This window comes from Triticum aestivum, chromosome 1A, assembly GCF_018294505.1.
Source record: "Triticum aestivum cultivar Chinese Spring chromosome 1A, IWGSC CS RefSeq v2.1, whole genome shotgun sequence".
Lineage (NCBI taxonomy): Eukaryota > Viridiplantae > Streptophyta > Magnoliopsida > Poales > Poaceae > Triticum > Triticum aestivum.
In genome coordinates this window covers 166,030,533-166,049,826 of record NC_057794.1, presented here as the reverse complement: position 1 = coordinate 166,049,826, position 19,294 = coordinate 166,030,533, and positions in this window count along the sequence as shown.

The window sequence follows — 19,294 nt, the reverse complement described above, 5'->3', positions numbered from 1 at the left end:
GATTCCACCTTGTCTTTAGTGATTGCCAAACTCATAACTTAGATACTCTCCCCTTGATCAGATCGTAGGAACTTGATCTTCTTGTTATGATGATTCTCAACTTCACTCTGAAATTGCTTGAACTTTTCAAACGTTTCAGACTTATGCTTCATTGAGTAAATATACCCATATCTACTCAATTCATCGGTGAAGGTGAGAAAATAACGATATCCACTGCATGCGTTAACACTCATCGGACCGCGCACATCAGCATGTGCAATTTCCAACAAGTCACTTGCTCGTTCCATTGTTCCAGAAAACGGGGTTTTAGTCATCTTGCCAATGAGGCATGGTTCGCATGTGTCAAGTGATTCAAAATCAAGTGACTTCAAAAGTCCATCTTCATGAAGGTTCTTCTTGCTCTTTACACCAATATGACCTAAGCGGTAGTGCCACAAGAAAGTGGTACTATCATTGTCAACTCTGCATCTTTTGGCATCAATGTTATCACTATGATCGAGATTCAATAAACCATTCACATTGGGTGCATTACCATAGAAGGTATTGTTCATGTAAACAGAATAACCATTATTCTCCGACTTAAATGAATAACCATATTGCAATAAACATGATCCAATCATGTTCATGCTCAACGCAGACACCAAAACAACATTTATCTAGGTCCAACACTAATCCCGAAGGTAGAGGGAGCGTGCGATGGTCATCACATCAACCTTGGAAACACTTCCAACACACATCGTCACCTCGCCCTTAGCTAGTCTCCGCTTATTCTGTAGCTTTTGTTTTGAGTTACCAATATTAGCAACTGAACCGGTATCTAATACCCATGTGCTACTAGGAGTACTAGTAAGGTACACATCAATAACACATATATCAAATATACTTTTGGTGAAGTTGCCAGCCTTCTTATCTAACAAGTATTTGAGGCAGTTTCGCTACCAGTGACCGTTCCCCTAATAGAAGCACTTCGTCTCAGGTTTGGGTTCTTGGGTTTCTTCATTGGAGCGGCAACTAGCTTGCCATTCATGAAGTTTCCCTTCTTGCCCTTGCCCTTCTTGAAACCAGTGGTCTTGTTAACCATCAACACTTGATGCTCCTTCTTGATTTCTACCTTCACGGCCTTAAGCATGACGAACAGCTCCGGGATCATCTTCCCTTGCATGTTATAGTTCATCACGAAACTCTAGCAGCTTGGTGATAGTGACTGGAGAACTTTTGTCAATCACTCTCTTATCTGAAAGATTAACTCCCACTTGATTCAAGTTATTGAAGTACCCAGACATTTTGAGCACATGCTCACTGGCTGAGCTATTCTCCTCCATCGTGTAGGCAAAGGTCTTGTCAGAGGTCTCAACCTCTCAACACGGGCATGAGCCTGAAATACCAATTTCAGCTCTTGGAACATCTCATATGTTCTATGGCGTTCACAACGCTTTTGGAGCCTCGACTGTAAGGGGGTGTTTGTTTTCAGGGACTTTTTTGTGTAGGGACTAGAAAAAGTCCCTCTTAGAGACTTTTTTACCAAATGAGAGGGACTTTTTATGGACTAAACTAGTCATTTGGGACTAAATGAAGAAGACTCTCAAGGAGAGTCTTTTTGGGACTTTTCCAACAATGCCCCTCCATGCACCCATTGGCCCGCCATCCCATAGTGTTGTTTGATTGTTATTTTTCTATATACCAGGGGCAACATGGTCACTTAATAACCTCTAGGAAGGGACTAGGGACTTTTTAGTCTCTGGAAACAAACAGGGAGTGACTTTTTAGGGACTAGGGACTTTTTAGTTGGGACTAGAAAAAGTCCTAGGACTAGAGAACCAAACACCACCTAGGCTGTAAAGCATGGCGCACTAAACTATCAGGCAGTCATTAGAACATGTCTGCCAGATGTTGACAACATCCATAGACGACGCCAGAGGGGTTGGCACACCGAGCAGTGCATCAAGGACAGAAGCCTTCTGTGTAGCATTAAGGACAATCCTCAGACTACGGCCCTAGTCCGCACAATTGCTTACAATATTTTTGAACTTAGTCTTTCTCTAGGAACGTATTAAAACAAGGAGCTAAAGCGCGAGCTATTAATCCACAATATAATTTGCAAAGATAATTTAGACTATGTTCATGATAATTAAGTTCATCTAATCAAATTATTTAATGAACTCCCACTCAGATAGACATCCCTCTAATCATCTAAGTGATATATGATCCGAATCGACTAGGTCATGTTCGATCATCACGTGAGATGGACTAGTCATCAACGGTGAACATCTCCATGTTGATCGTATCTACTATACGACTCATGTTCGACCTTTCGGTCTCTTGTGTTCCGAGGCCATGTCTGTACATGCTAGGCTCGTCAAGTCAACCTAAGTGTTTCGCATGTGTAAATCTGGTTTACACCCATTGTATGCGAACGTTAGAATCTATCACACCCGATCATCACATGGTGCTTCAAAATAATGATCCTTTGCAATGGTGCACAGTTAGGGGAAACACATCCTTGAAATTTTGTGAGGGATCATCTTATTTATGCTACCGTCGTTCTAAGAAAATAAGATTCAAACATGATAAACATCACATGCAAATCATAAGGTGACATGATATGCCTAATATCATCTTGCGCCATTTGATCTCCATCTTCGAGGCGCGTCATGATCACCTTCGTCACCGGCATGACACCATGATCTCCATCATCATGATCTCCGTCATCGTGTCTTCATGAAGTTGTCTCGCCAACTATTACTTCTACTACTATGGCTAATGGTCAGCAATAAAGTAAAGTAATTACATGGCGTTTTTCATTGACACGCATGTCATACAATAAATTAAGACAACTCCTATGGCTCCTTCTGGTTGTCATACTCATCGACATGCAAGTTGTGAATCCTATTACAAGAACATGATCAATCTCATACATCACATATATATATATATATAATTCATCACATCCTTTTGGCCATATCACATCACATAGCATACCCTACAAAAACAAGTTAGACGTCCTCTAATTGTTGTTGCATGTTTTACATGGCTGCTATGGGTTCTAGCAAGAATGTTTCTTACCTACGCAAAAGCCATAATGGTGATATGCCAATTGCTATTTACCCTTCATAAGGACCATATTCATCGAATCCGATCCGACTAAAGTGGGATAGACAAACACCCGCTAGCCACCTTATGCATCAAGTGTAAGCGTACGTGTAAGGTCGGTCTGGGCCACTTCATCCCACAATGTCGCCGAATCAAGATAAGACTAGTAACGGTAGGCAAATCGACCAAATCATCGCCCACAACTACTTTGTGTTCCACTCATGCAAAGAAATCTACGCATAGACCTGGCTTTGATACCACTGTTGGAGAATGTAGTAATAATTCAAAATTTTCCTACGTGTCACCAATATCAATCTAGGAGATGCCGGCAACGGTTGAGAGGGAGTGCATCTTCATACCCTTGAAGACCGCTAAGCGGAAGCGTTACAAGAACGCGGTTGATGGAGTCATACTCGCGGCGATTCAAATCGCGATAGATCTGATCTAGCGCTGAACGAACGACACCTCCATGTTCAACACATGTACAGCCCAGGGACGTCTCCTCCTTGATCCAGCAAGGGGAGAGGGGAAGTTGAGGGAGAACTCCAGCAGCACAACGGCAAGGTGGCGATGGAGCTCGTGGTTCTCCGGCAGAGCTTCGCTAAGCACTATGGAGGAGGAGGAGTTGGAGGAGGAAAGGGCTGCGCCAGGGGAAATTGTCACGGCTGCCCTCCTGATAACCCACAAGTATAGGGGATCGCAACAGTTTTCGAGGGTAGAGTATTCAACCCAAATTTATTGATTCGACACAAGGGGAGCCAAAGAATATTCTCAAGTATTAGCAGCTGAGTTGTCAATTCAACCAGACCTGGAAACTTAATATCTGCAGCAAAGTGTTTAGTGGCAAAGTAATATGATAGTGGTGATAACGGTAGCAAAAGGTAACAATAATAAAGTAATATTTTTGGTATTTTGTAGTGATGATAGCAATAGCAACGGAAAAGTAAATAAGAGAAGAACAATATATGGAAAGCTCGTAGGCAATGGATCGGTGATGGAGAATTATGCCGGATGCGGTTCATCATGTAACAGTCATAACCTAGGGTGACACAGAACTAGCTCCAGTTCATTGATATAATGTAGGGATGTATTTCGAACATAGTCATACATGCTTATGGAAAAGAACTTGCATGACATCTTTTGTCCTACCCACCCGTGGCAGCGGGGTCCTTACGGAAACTAAGGGATATTAAGGCCTCCTTTTAATAGAGAACCGGAACAAAGCATTAACACATAGTGAATACATGAACTCCTCAAACTACGGTCATCACCAGTAAGTGTCCCAATTATTGTCACTTCAGGGTTAACGGATCATAACACATAATAGGTGACTATAAACTTGCAAGATAGGATCAAGAACACTCATATATTGATGAAAACATAATAGGTTCAAATCTGAAATCATGGCACTCGGGCCCTAGTGACAAGCATTAAGCATAGCAAAGTCATAGCAACATCAATCTCAGAACATAGTGGACACTAGGGTCCAAACCCTAACAAAACTAACTCGGTTACATGATAGATCCCATCCAACCCATCACCGTCCAGCAAGCCTACGATGGTATTACTTACGCACGGCGGTGAGCATCATGAAATTGGTGATGGAGGATGGTTTATGATGACGATGGCAATGGATTCCCCTCTGCGGAGGCCCCAACGGACTCTAGATCAGCCCTCCCGAGAGGTTTTAGGGCTTGGTGGCGGCTCCGTATCATAAAATGCGATGATTTCTTCTCCTTGATTTTTTTTTCTCCCCGAAACTCAATATATGGAGGTGGAGTTGGAGTCGGAGAGGCAACAGGGGGCCCACGAGGTAGGGGGCGCGCCCCCACCCTCGTGGAGAGACGGTGGGCCCCCTGGCCTTCATCTTTGGCAGGTATTTTTCTTATTTTCTGAAAAATGGCTCCGTGAAGTTTCAGGTCATTCCGAGAACGTTTGCTCCTACACATAAATAACACCATGGTAATTCTGTTGAAAACATCGTCAGTCCGGGTTAGTTCCATTCAAATCATGCAAGTTAGAGTCCAAAACAAGGGCAAAAGTGTTTGGAAAAGTAGATACGTTGGAGACGTATCAACTCCCCCAAGCTTAAACATTTGCTTGTCCTCAAGCAATTCAGTTGACAAACTGAAAGTGATAAAGAAAAACTTTTACAAACTCTATTTGCTCTTATTATTGTAAATATGTAAAGCTAGCATTCAAGTTTTCAGCAAAGATTATAACTAACCACATTTGCAATAACGCATAGGTCTCAAGTTTACTCGTATCAATGGCATAATTAACTAGCGAGCCATAATAATAAAACTCGGATGACAACACTTTCTCAAAACAATCATAATATGATATAACAGGATGGTATCTCACTAGCCCTTTCTGAGACCGCAAAACATAAATGCAGAGCACCTTTAAAGACCAAGGACTGTATAGACATTGTAATTCATGGTAAAAGAGATCCAGTCAAGTCACACTCAATGTAAACTAACAGTAATGAATGCAAATGACAGCGGTGCTCTCCAACTGGTGCTTTTTAATAAGACGATGATGACTTAGCATAAAAGTAAATAGATAGGCCCTTCGCAGAGGGAAGCAGGGATTTGTAGATGTACCAGATCTCGGTTTTGAAACAGAGGTGAATAATATTTTGAGCGGTATACTTTGCCTCGCCTTGATATCTCTGCTCCTCGTGAGCCTGCCTGGCTCGGCAACTCTAGAGGAGGTCTTGCGTCGTCTGCCTTGCGAGGCTTGGACCCTCGCGAGGGTCTTGGGTGTCTTGTTGGTGAAGATGGGCCGTACGACCTGCTGCTTGGCCACGCCATGGGCTGCAGGCAGGCAAGTCTGGGGACCCCCGTTCCCAGAACACCGACAGTAGCCCCCGGGCCCAAGGTGCGCGCGTGGTTGGCTTCGCAGTGAAGCCAAGGGTCAAGCTCGGAGCACCGCGGGCCCCCAAAAGCATGCGGCCTCGGTCGATGCGCGGCGGTTGATTGGAATCGGGCGTCTCCGCTTCCCCACGCTGCCTCGGCAACTGCATGACTTGACAAGCCCCTGCGACATGCAAGGGAAACCATCATTACCTACGACCATGGGAGCTGTCGGTTGGCCTTCTCTTGCTATAAATGGGGAGGGGGCGGAGCCCCCGTTGCCCATCTCTTCGTCGCTTGCTCGCTTCTTCTTTGCTTCATTGCTTGCAGTGCCTTCGATGGCACCACGAAGGAAGTTCTCTGCCGCCGAGAAGGGGAAGGCCTCTCGCGAGGGACCCGGTTCCCCGGTGCCCAAGCGCGGTCGCGGCCGTCCGCGCAAGCATGCCGCGACACCCACCGTGGCCCACCATCGAGGCGGCGCAGCGACACGCGGAGGGGACCGTCCCAACCATGGCGGTCCAGCTGATGAGGGGAGGCGCGCGATGGTGGCACGGCCTCCCCGCCCACGCTTCCATTCAGCGAAGGTGTCGCCGGAGTTCGTTGTCTGGTCGGAGAACCCGATCGGCAACTGGCTCCAGCTTCTGCGCTTCCTTGTCGATGAACTGCCGGCCCCTGGTCCAGACGGGCTCTGGTTGCAGGCAGATGGTTGCTGCAGCAAGGCCTCCTGGGTCGCGGTCGGGACTTCCGCCACGAGCAACATAGCCCTGGCCCGCGGCTGGCAGACGTTCGCCCACATGCGCGGCCTTGGCAGGCGGTGCACACTCGACTTCAAGTATGAAGGTGGGTCGACCCTCTATGTGAGGGTGTTCGGGGAAGATGGTCTCCACACCGGGTGCTGCCCCGAGACAGACGATGGTGAGGAGGTGCTCGGCCTTGGTGATGGTCGCGACGAGGATGAGGGCGAGCCTGCCCTCGACGACGACCACGTCTCTTCTAGCTATGGCGGCTCTTCCTCCGGTGACAGCTCTAGCCAGCCGTCGCGCCGTCGCACCCGCTTCGAAGGAGGCAGCGGGTCATCTCGTCACCGCGCCTCCGTGAAGCGCGAGGAGGGGTCTGGCTAGGCTCAGGGCATCGTTAAGGCCCTGCCTCTGCGGATTGCTGAAACGCCGCTTTGTTTAGCTTTTTCCTTTTTTCCTGCATCAAAAAATGAAACCAGTATGGGCTCAGAGAGGCATGTATCGAACTGTGGTTCGTTGTTAATGCAACGTGCGTGTTATTCTCATGCTGTGTTGTTATTTTGCGCAAAGATAACTTAACCTGGCACTTTTGGGACGCCCTTTCCTTCACGAGATGTCTGCGTTTGCTCCGAAACAGCCAAAAATTTGTTAGGGCGTGTGCTAGAGGATTTTCCATTCACCCAAACCTTGACTTGGCGCTTTGTATCGCGGTACCCAAGGGGCACGGATTAGGAGAGATGTGCCATCTTTCAGGCTCGAACGAGGGTGACTCGCGAGAAGGTAGAGAGAAGAAAAATGCTCGCGAGGGCACCTACCTAGCCCCCTCGCGAGGTATGAGAGAGAGAGAGAGATCATGAGCAAACCAGAGCCGAAAAACGTGGTAAAAGGTGAAGGAACCAAATCAGCAAGGAACGCCAAAGGCAAACTTGATTAAGGAGAAGCGAGCCAACTTTGGAAACCAAATGAAAAGCCGTGTCCGGCACCTAATCTAGTCTTCAAGTCTTCTCACCAGCGCGGAGCTAAGTGCTGTCCACTAGGCATGGGAGGGAGCCCCAGGGCCTGAGGCCGGCGCTCCTGAGACTCCGGGGCGTGTACGGCCCCAACTCATTATTACGTGAGAGTGTCACGGGCGGTAATTCTTCACAGGCACCGGGCCTTCTTCATAGGCTTTGGGCATTCCTTCACAGGCTTTGGGCCTTGCTTCATAGGCTTTGGGCCTTGATTCACAGGCTCTGGGCCTTGCTTCACACGCTCTATGCATTGCTTCATAGGCTCTGGGCCTTGCTTCACGGGCTTGGGCCTTGCTTCATGGGCAGAACTTCCGGAGGTGCTGGATGTTCCAGGCATTTTGGATAGGTGTCCCTTCTTGCGTCTCCAGGCGCACGGCGCTAGGCCTAGAGATGTGGATGACCTTGAACGGGCCCTCCCACATGGGTGAAAGCTTGTGCAACCCTTCCCTGGAGAGGACCCGCCTAAGGACTAGGTCAACCATCTCGAGCGTCCTAGAGCGAATGTTGCGGCAGTGGTAACGCCGCAACGCTTGCTAGTACCTTGCCGCCCTTAATGTAGCTTCGCGACGATGTTCCTCCCCCAGCACGAGATCCATCCCCCGCATGGCATCAACGTGCGTTTCGTCGAATGCCAGAACCCGTGCAGAGCAATGCTTGACCTCGTGAGGGAGGACTACTTCATCTCCGTAGACAAGGAAGAATGGAGTCTCGCCCGTTGGCTTGGTAGCGATGGTGCGGATGGAGCACAGCACGGACTGGAGCTCGTTGTGCCAGCCCCTGCCACATGCATCCAGCTTCTTCTTGAAGGTCCTGGTCTTGAGGCCCCTCAGGACCTCAGCGTTGGTATGCTTAGCCTGACCATTGCTCCTGGGGTGGTCCACCGAAGCGTAGCAGATCCGTGTTCCAAGGTTAGCACAGTAGGTTTTAAAGAGGTTACTAGTAATCTGCAAGCCGTTATCTGTGATGATACGGTTGGGGACCCCGAAGCGGCTCACGAGGCCCTTAATGAACTTGACAGCAGAGCCGGCTGGAATGGTTCGGACGGCTTCCACTTCCGCCCACTTGGTGAACTTGTCGATGACGACGTAGAGATAACCATAGCCCCCTGGCGCTCGTGGGAATGGGCCTAGGATGTCTAGCCCCCAGACCGCGAACGGCCATGTGAGCGGGATGGTTTGGAGGCCCTGAGCAGGCTGATGGATTTGCTTGGCATGGAATTGGCAAGCTTCGCAGGACTTCACTAGCTCGGTTGCATTGTTGAGTGATGTGGGCCAATAGAATCCATTGCAGAAGGCCTTGCCGACGAGGGTCCGTGCTGATGAGTGATGTCCACAGTCCCCGCCGTGTATGTCAATCAGCAACTCCTTCCCTTGATCGCTGGAGATGCAGCGCAGCGTGACATCGTTCGGCCGTTTTTTGTACAACTCGCCGTCTTGAATGCAATATGTCGTGGCCCACCAGGCCACGCGCTCTGCGCCTTCTTCCTTCTCCGGCAGTGTCCCGTGCATCAGGTACTCCTTGAACTCCTTGGTCCAGCACTCCTCCCGGGGCTCGAGCGCCAAGTGTAGCCGAGCTCCTGAGGTTGGGCCGCAAGCTAGGGCTCCCGTGGCCGGGGGCTGTGGGAGCTCCTCCCGAGGCTGAGTGATGCTTGAAAGAGGTGGCGTAGCTGACGGCTTGAAGAGCCGCTCTTCAAAGACGCCCGGCTCTTGCGGTTGCCACTTGGATGCTCTCTTGGCGATGTCGTCGGCTTCCTTGTTGGTGCCTCGGGGCACATGCTACAGCTCCAAGCCTGAGACTGCTTTTCCATTTTGCTCACCTCCGCAAGGTAGGCCTCCATGTGCTCATCCTTTGGCTCGTACACTTTGTTGGAGAAGTTAACGAGGAGCTGCGAGTTGCCCTTAACGGTAAGGTGCCTCACCCCTAGAGCCACCGCAGCCTTCAGGCCGGCAATGAGGCCTTCGTATTCTGCGATATTGTTGGAGACCTTCTCGCCGTGCTGGAAGCAGAGTTGCACGGCGTAGTAAAGCTTGTCCTGAGTGGGCGAGATGAGCACTGCTCCAGCCCCCGCGCCCTGGTGCGCAAAGGCGCCATCAAAATACATGACCCAACCGTCTGGTGCCTCACTTCCTGGGGAGGTGGACCGGTCTTCTCCTTCCTCAAGAGCCGGGGCATTTGTCCATTCTACCACAAAATCGGCGAGCATGGCTCCCTTGATGACCCTGGTGGTGCTGAACTCCAGTTAGAATGCTTGCAGCTTGATGTTCCATTCAGCGAGCCTTCCGGCTGAGTTTGGGCTCCTGAGTACCCTCTCCAATGGGTAAGATGATACGACCTTGATGGGGTGCCCATGGAAGTAGTGCCGCAACTTGCGCGAGGCTACCAAGAGTGCGAGCAGGAGCTTTGGCGGCATGGGGTAGCATGCCCTTGCGTCCTGCAGTACGGTGCTGACGAAGTACACCGGGTACTCGGCGAGGGCTGGCACACTGTTGACGCTCGGGTCTTGCGGAGATTGTGGCATATCCTGAGGTGGAGGGTTTCCTGAGACTTGGCCATCCTCATGAGTTTCCGCGACGTTGCCCTGCCGAGCTTGATCTTCCACCGCTGATGGCTCTGGTGTGCCTTCCTGGCCCTGCTTTGCATCAGCTCTGGCTTGGCGCGACACACCCTTGTCTTTGCGCTCCTCCCGAACCACCACCGGTGCTGCGCTGGTGGAGTACGGGGTGGCGGCGATGTAGAGTACCAGAGGCTCGAGAGGCCATGGCGCCACCATCAGCGGGGGGCTGGTGAGGTATTTCTTGAGGTCTTGGAAGGCCCGGTCGGCCTACGGGGTCCACTCGAAGGGGCCTTTCTTCTTCATGAGCTTAAAGAAGGGTAAGGCGCGCTCACCTAGATTAGAGATGAAACGCCCTAACGCGGTCACCCCTCCTGCCAGCTTTTACATCTCCTTGAGGGTCTGTGGCGGGCTCATGTCTTCGATGGCCTTGATCTTCTCCGGGTTCGCCTCGATCCCTCTGTGGGACACGAGAAACCCTAGCAGCTTGCCAGTGGGGACACCAAACACGCACTTCTCTGGGTTAAGCCTCAAGTTCACCTGGCGCAAACTCTCAAAGGTCTCCTCCATGTCTTGAATCAACGTCCTCGCCTCGCGAGATTTGACCACTATGTCATCAACGTAGGCCTATGTGTTCCTCCCGAGCTGCCGTCCCAAGGCGATCTGCATCAACCGCTGAAAGGTTGCGCCCGCGTTGCGAAGGCTGAAAGGCATGCAGGTGTAATAGTACACCCCACATGGTGTCAAGAAGGCCGTCTTCTCCACATCCTCCACCGCCATCTTGATCTGATGGTAACTAGAGAACGCATCCAGGAAACACAACAAATCGCACTTGGGGGTGGAGTCGACGATTTGATCGATGCGCGGAAGGGGGAATAGATCTTGGGGGCAGGCTTTGTTGAGGTTGGAGAAGTCGACGCACATCCGTTCCTTCCCACCTTTATTTGGTACTACGACAGGGTTCGCCAGCCATTCGGGGTATCGAACTTCTCAGATGGTACCTGCCGCCTCCAGCTTGCGTGTCTCTTGGACGATGAAGGCCTGCTTCTCAGTGGACTGCCGTCTTGCTCACTGCTTCACAGCGCGTATGTTGGGGCACACCCTTAGATGATGCTGGATTACCTCTCTCGGGACCCCTACCAGCTGATTGGGCTCCCACGCGAATATCTCCTTGTTTGCACGCAAAGACCCTCCCCAAAGCTTCTTCTTGTCCCGGGTCAAGGCCGGTTCCTATGGTGAAGGCGGCTCCTGAAGACCCGTCCTCATTGACCGGCACCTGCTTTGTCTCCGCCTTGTCTTGGGTGAACAACTGCTTCTTCTTGGTAGGCGCGGTCTCCTCGGCCTCGGGCGCCCCGGCGCCGGCTGGCTGTGCCGCTGCCGCGGTCTTAAAGGCGAGCCTGAGCGCCGTCACGGACTCCTTAGTTTCCCCCTTGATGGTGAGGACGCCCTTGCTCCCTGGCATCTTCATGAGGTTGTAGACCAGGTGAGTCGTCGCCATGAACTGAGCGAGAGCCGGGTACCCGAGAATGGTGTTGTACGGGAGACCGATGCGGGTGATGTCAAAGTCCACCAGCTCGTTGCGATAGTTGTCTCGCGTGCCAAAGGTGACAGGGAGGCCGATCTGCCCCAGAGAGTGGGCAGGTCCACCACCCATGCCCACGAAGGGCTTGCTGAGGCCAAGCCGCTCGAGCAGTACATGGATAAGACTGAAGGCTTCTACGGAGAACAAGTTGAGGTCAGTGTCGCCGTAGACGAGAGTCTTGGTAACGGTCATGTTGTAGATGGTGGGCGTGCAGAGCATCGAGAGCACCCCGGAGCCAGCGGTGGAGTCGGGGTCATCTTCCGAGCCGAAGGTGAGGTCAGCCTCCGGCGCGGCCCAACCCGGCGGAGCCCCCGGCCGCCTGGTGGCTGCCCCAATCTGACGGAAGAAAGGTTTGATGTGGTGATCTGAAGGTGGTGCTTGAGAGCCACCCAGCAGTGTCATGACTGCGTGGTGCGCCGGCACCACATAGCACGGTGAAGAGGTCGCGGAGTTCCCCCCAGGATGCCACCGTGGATCCCGGGAGGTTGAGCAGCCAGGAGCGCGGCTCACCGGCGAGGGCCACGGGGAACCAGTTGGCCATGATCTTGTCGTCACCCCCGGCTTTGAGGACGGCCTCCTCGTACGCCAGCAAGAACGGTGCTGGGTCTGCCACACCGTCGTAACGCTGCAGCATCTCCGGCTTGAACTTGGTTGGCCACTGCACCCGCCGCAGGGCGGGGGCCAAGGCTCGGTACCCAGACTCCCTATTGTTGGCGTCGGCTGCAGAGGTGGGTGGCGGGGCACCTGCCATGGGAGCGAAGTGCGGCGGCGCGGGGTGCAGGTTGGTGGAGAGGAGCTCTGGCGCACCCCTACCTGGCGCGCCAAATGTCGGATGTGGGGTTCCGGCAAACCCTTAAGGTTCGAACACTCGGTTGCGCGCGAAGTCTTTCCCTCCTACCGATCTACGCTCTAGCTCGCTAGGATCTCGCGGACGAACTCGACGAACTCACAACACAGAAAGACACGGGGTTTATACTTGTTCGGGCCACCTTTGTGGTGTAATACCCTACTCCAGTGTGGTGGTGGTGGATTGCCTCTTGGGCTGATGATGAACAATACAAGGGAAGAACAGCCTCCTGAGGTTGAGGTGTTCTTGTGCTTTCGGACTTGTGTGTATCTCTGGGTCTGATGAGATCTCTCTCCTCTACTGTGGTGGCTAGTCCTATTTATAGAGGCCCTGGTCCTCTTCCCAAATATCGAGCGGGAAGGGAGCCAACAATGGTGGGCAAATTTGAAGGGGGGCAGCTAGTACAAGCTATCCTGACAAAAGCGGTCTTCGCCTGCGAAAAGCTCTGGGGTGACGCCGTCTTGGGCTCCATGATGACCTCTGTCTTGCCGTCCTCCTGGTCTTGGTCTTGTTGCACCGAAATGGCAACCTTTGCCTGATGCATCGGTACTCCGCGGCTGTGGTTGCCCCCTTTGCACCAAATAGGAAACAAGGATGCTACATGCGCTGGCGCCCGCCTGGTGTCGATCGTCATGGCTCATGTCACGAGAACCTCGTGAGGTTTGCCTCACCTTGATATCTCCGCTCCTCGTGGGCCTACCTGGCTCAGCAACTCCAGAGGAGGTCTTGCGTCGTCCGCCTCGCGAGGCTTGGACCCTCGTGAGGGTCTTGGGTGTCTTGTTGGTGAAGATGGGCCGTACGGCCTGCTGCTTGGCGACGCCGTGGGCCGCAGGCAGGCAAGTCTTGGGACCCCCGTTCCCAGAACGCCGACACACCCAAATCACACAAAGCAAAGCATTCATAATCTTTAATCTTAATTTTAATAGTAGGTTCCCACTCATCATAAAGCTTTCTAGGGATAGAAACTTCTAGTTCAAGCTTTTCTTCATAGGATTACATTAAAGCATCAACGATATGTTTAGTAAAAGCTTTATTTTTATTATAAGCACGAGGAGAATTTAACATGGATTGCAACAAGGAAATACAATCTATCAAAAAGCAATTATCATAATTAAATTCCCTGAAATCCAAAATAGTGGGTTCATTGCTATGTAAAGTTTTGACCTCTTCAATCCCACTTTTATTAATTTTTGCATGAAGATCTAAAAACTTCGAATCATTGGGACACCTTTTAAATAAAGTTAACACATCTCCAGTCCCATCTTTATCAAGATTCATATTGGAAAACAATTATTTAATAGGAATCACATCAATCACTTTTAGATCTTCATCATTATTATCATGAAAACTATAAGAACACGCTTTCACAAAGCAATCTTTTTTAGCACACATCCTAGCGGTTCTTTCTTTTCACTCATCAATGGAAATTATCATGGCTTTGAGAGACTCATTGATATCATGTTTAGGTGGAATATATAAGTTTCAGAGAATCAATATCAAGAGAAATTCTATCCACGTTCCTAGCCAATTCATCAATCTTAAGCAATTTTTCTTCAACCAAAGCATTAAAATTCTTTTGTGAACTCATAAATTCTTTAACACTAATCTCAAAATCAGAGGGCATCTTATTAAAATTTCCATAAGAGTTGTTGTAGGAATTACCATAATTATTAGAGGAATTACTAGGAAACGGCCTAGAATTAAAATTTCCTCTATACGCGTTGTTACCAAAATTGTTCCTACCAACAAAATTCACATCCACAGATTCAGTATTATTCTCAATCAAAGTGGAGAAAGGCATATCATTAGGACAAGAAGAAACACTTTTTTAGCAAACAATTTCATAAGTTAATCCATCTTTCCACTCAAAACATTAATATCTTCAATCACATGAACCATTTTACTAGTGGACCTTTCGGTGTGCCATTGAGAATAATTAACCATAATATTGTGTAGGAGTTTAGTAGCTTCTCCTCAAGTGATTTCCATAAAAGTGCCTCCCATGGCCGAATCTAAAAGATTTTGAGAAGAAAAATTCAATCCGGCATAAAAAATTTGTATAATCATCCACAAATTCAAACCATGAGTAGGGCAATTACGTATCATTAATTTCATCCTCTCCCAAGCTTGTGCAACATGCTCATGATCAAGTTTCCTAAAATTCATAATATCGTTCCTAAGAGAGATGATCTTAGCGGGAGGAAAATACTTAGAGATAAAAGCATCTTTGCACTTATTCCATGAATCAATACTATTTTTAGGCAAAGAAGAGAACCAAGTTTTACCACGATCTCTAAGTGAAAATGGAAATAGCTTCAATTTAACAATATTATTATCCACATCTTTCTTCTTTTGCATATCACACAAATCAACAAAGTTGTTTAGATGGGTAGCGGCATCTTCACTAGGAAGGCCAGAAAATTGATCTTTCATAACAAGATTCAACAAAGCGGTATTAATTTCACAAGATTCAGCATCGGTAATAGGAGCAATCAGAGTGCTAATAAAATCATTGTTGTTGGTATTGGAAAAGTCACACAATTTGATATTATCTTGAGTCATCGTGACAAGCAGTCAATCCAACACACAAGCACACAAGAAGCAAGCAAAAAGATATGAACGGAAGAGGGGCAAAGAAAAGGCGAAGGTTTTCGAAAATCATTTTAGAAGTGGGGGAGAGGAAAACGAGAGGCAAATGGCAAATAATGTAATGCGAGGGAGAATAGTTTATGATGGGTACTTGGTATGTCTTGACTTGGCGTAGATCTCCCCGGCAACGGCGCCAGAAATCCTTCTTGCTACCACTTGAGCATGTGTTAGTTTTCCCTTCAAGAGGAAAGGGTGATGCAGCAAAGTAGCGTAAGTATTTCCCTCAGTTTTTGAGAACCAAGGTATCAATCCAGTAGAAGATAACGCACAAGTCACCTAGTACCTGCACAAACAATCAAGAATCTTGCAACCAACACGATAAAGGGGTTGTCAATCCCTTCACGGTCACTCGCAAAAGTGAGATCTAATAGAGATAGTAAAGTAAATATTTTTGGTATTTTTGTTGTATAGATTGTAAAGTAAAGATTGCAAATTATTAAACAAGATGCGATGTAAATAAAAGAGATGCAATATAATAAGAAAGAGACCCAGGGGGCATACATTTCACTAGTGGCTTCTCTCAAGATAGCTTGTATTACGGCGGGTGAACAAATTATTGCCGAGCAATTAATAGAAAAGTGCATAGTTATGAGAATATCTAGGCAATGATTATGAATATAGGCATCACATCTGTGTCAAGTAGATCGAAATGATTCTGCATCTTCTACTATTACTCCACACATCAACCGCTATCCAGCATGCATCTAGAGTATTAAGTTCATAAGAACAGAGTAATGCATTAAGCAAGATGACATGATGTAGAGGGATAAACTCAAGCAATATGATAGAAACCCCATCTTTTTATCCTCGATGGCAACAATACAATACGTGCCTTGCTGCCCCTACTGTCACTGGGAAAGGACACCGCAATATTGAAGGCAAAGCTAAGCACTTCTCCAATTGCAAGAAAGATCAATCTAGTAGGCCAAACTAAACCAATAATTCGAAGAGACTAGCAAAGATATCAACTCATGCATATAAGAATTCAGAGAAGAACCAAATAATATTCATAGATAATCATGTTCATCAACCCACAATTCAACAGATCTCGGCAAACACACCGCAAAGGAATATTACATCGAATAGATCTCCAAGAACATTGAGGAGAAATTTGTATTGAGAATCAAAGAGAGAGAGAAGAAGCCATCTAGCTAATAACTATGGACCCAAAGGTCTGTGGTAAACTACTCACGCTTCATCAGAGAAGCTATGGTGTTGATGTAGAAGCCCTCCGTGATCGATTCCTCCTCCGGCAGATCGCCGGAAAAGGCCCCAAGATGGGATCTCATGGGTATAAAAGGTTGCTGCGGTGGAAAAGTGGTTTCGTGGCTCTTTGCGATCGATCTAGGGTATAAGAGTATATATAGGCAGAAGAAGTACGTCGGTGGAGCTATGTGGGGCCCACGAGGGTGGGGGCGCGCCTACCCCCTGGGAACGCCCTCCTACCTCGTGGCTGCCTCACCGAGTTCCAGACTTCCACTCCAAGTCTCCTGGTTTGCTTTCGGTCCAAGAAAGATCATCGCGAAGGTTTCATTCCATTTGGTATTCCTCTTCTGAGAAACTCTAAAATAGGCAAAAAAACATAAACTGGGACTGGGCCTCCAGTTAATAGGTTAGTCCCAAAAATAATATAAAATAGCATATTAAAGTCCATTAAACATCCAAAACAGATAATATAATAACATGTAACAATCAAAAATTATAGATACGTTGGAGACGTATCTGACTCCGGTCAATAACCAATAGCGGAACCTGGATTCTCATGTTGGTTCCCACATATTCTACGAAGATCTTTATTGGTCGTACCATAATGACAACATACGTTATTCCCTTTGTCATCGGTATGTTACTTGCCCGAGATTCGATCGTCGGTATCTTCATACCTAGTTCAATCTCATTACCGACAAGTCTCTTTAGTTGTTCCATAATACATCATTTCGCAACTAACTCATTAGTCACATTTCTTGCAAGTCTTCTTATGATGAGCATTACCGAGAGGGCCCATAGATACCTCTTCGATAATCGGAGTGACAAATCATAATCTCGATCTATGCCAACCCAACAAACACCTTCGGAGATACCTGTAGAGCATCTTTATAATCACCTAGTTACGTTGTGACGTTTGATAGCACACAAGGTATTCCTCCAGTATCCCGGAGTTGCATAATCTCATAGTCGAAGGAATATGTATTTGACATGAAGAAAGCAATAGCAATAAAACTAAACGATTAATATGCTAAGCTAACGGATGGGTCTTGTCCGTCACATCATTCTCCTAATGATGTGATCCCGTTAATGAAATGACAACACATGTCTATGGTTAGGAAACTTAACCATCTTTGTTTAACGAGCTAGTCTAGTAGAGGCTTACTAGGGACATGGTGTTTTGTCTATGTATCCACACGTATATCATGTTTCCGGTTAATACAATTCTAGCATGAATAATAAACATTTATCATGATATAAGGAAATATAAAATAACAACTTGCACTAGAGTCAATAATCTAGTTCACATCGCCATGTCATTTAACACCAATAGTTCACATATTTATGTGATTAACACCCATAGTTCACATCGCCATGTGACCAACACCCAAGGGGTTTACTAGAGTCAATAACCTCGTTCACATCGCCATGTGATTAACACCCAAAAAGTACTAAGGTGTGATCATGTTTTGCTTGTGAGAGAAGTTTAGTCAACAGGTCTTTCACATTCAGATCCATATGTATTTTGCAAATTTCTATGTCTACAATGCTCTGCATGGAGCTACTCTAGCTAATTGCTCCCACTTTCAATATGTATCCAGATCGATACTCAGAGTCATCCAGATCGGTGTCAAAGCTTGCACCGACGTAACTTTTTACCATGAACTCTTTATCACTTCCATAACCGAGAAATATTTCCTTAGTCCTCTAAGGATATTTTTGATCGCTGTCCAGTGATCTACTCCTGGATCACTATTGTACCACCTTGACAAACTCATGGCAAGGTACACAATAGGTCTGGTACACAACATGGCATACTTTATAGAACCTATGGCTGAGGCATAGGGAATTACTTTCATTCTCTCTCTATCATCTGTCGTGGTCGGGCTTTGAGTCTTACTCAACTTCACACATTGCTATACAGGCAAGAATCCTTTCTTTGACTGATCCATTTTTGAACTTCTTCAAAACTTTACCAAGGTATGTGCTTTGTGAAAGTCCTATCAAGCGTCTTGATCTATCTCTATGGATCTTGATGCCCAATATATAAGCAGCTTCACTGAGGTTTTTCATTGAAAAATTCTTATTCAAGTATCCTTTTATGCTATCTAGAAATTCTATATCATTTCCAATCAATAATATGTCATCCACATATATTATCAAAAATGCTATAGTGCTCCCACTCAGTTTCTTGTAAATACAAGCTTCACCGTAAGTATGTATAAAACCATATGTTTTGATCACCTCATCAAAGTGTATGTTCCAACTCCGAGATGCGTGCACCAGTCCATAGATGGATTGCTAGAGTTTGCACACTTTGTTAGCACCTTTAGGATCGACAAAACCTTCTGGTTGCATCATATACAACTCTTCTTTAAGAAATTCATCAAGGAATGCAGTTTTGACATCCATTTGCCATATTTCATAAAATGCGACAATTGCTAACATGATTCGGACAGACTTAAGCATCGCTATGAGTGAGAAAATCTCATCGTAGTCAACAGGTTGAGCTTGTCAAAAACCTTTCGTGAGAAGTCGAGCTTTGTAGATATTAATACTACCATCAGTGCATGTCTTCCTATTGAAGATGCATTTATTCTCAATGGCTTGCCGATCATCAGGCAAGTCCACCAAAGTCCACACTTTGTTCTCATACGTGGATCCTATCTCAGATTTCATGGCCTCAAGCCATCTGTCGGAATCTGGGCTCATCATAGCTTCTTCATAGTTCATAGGTTCGCCATGGTCTAATGACATGACTTCC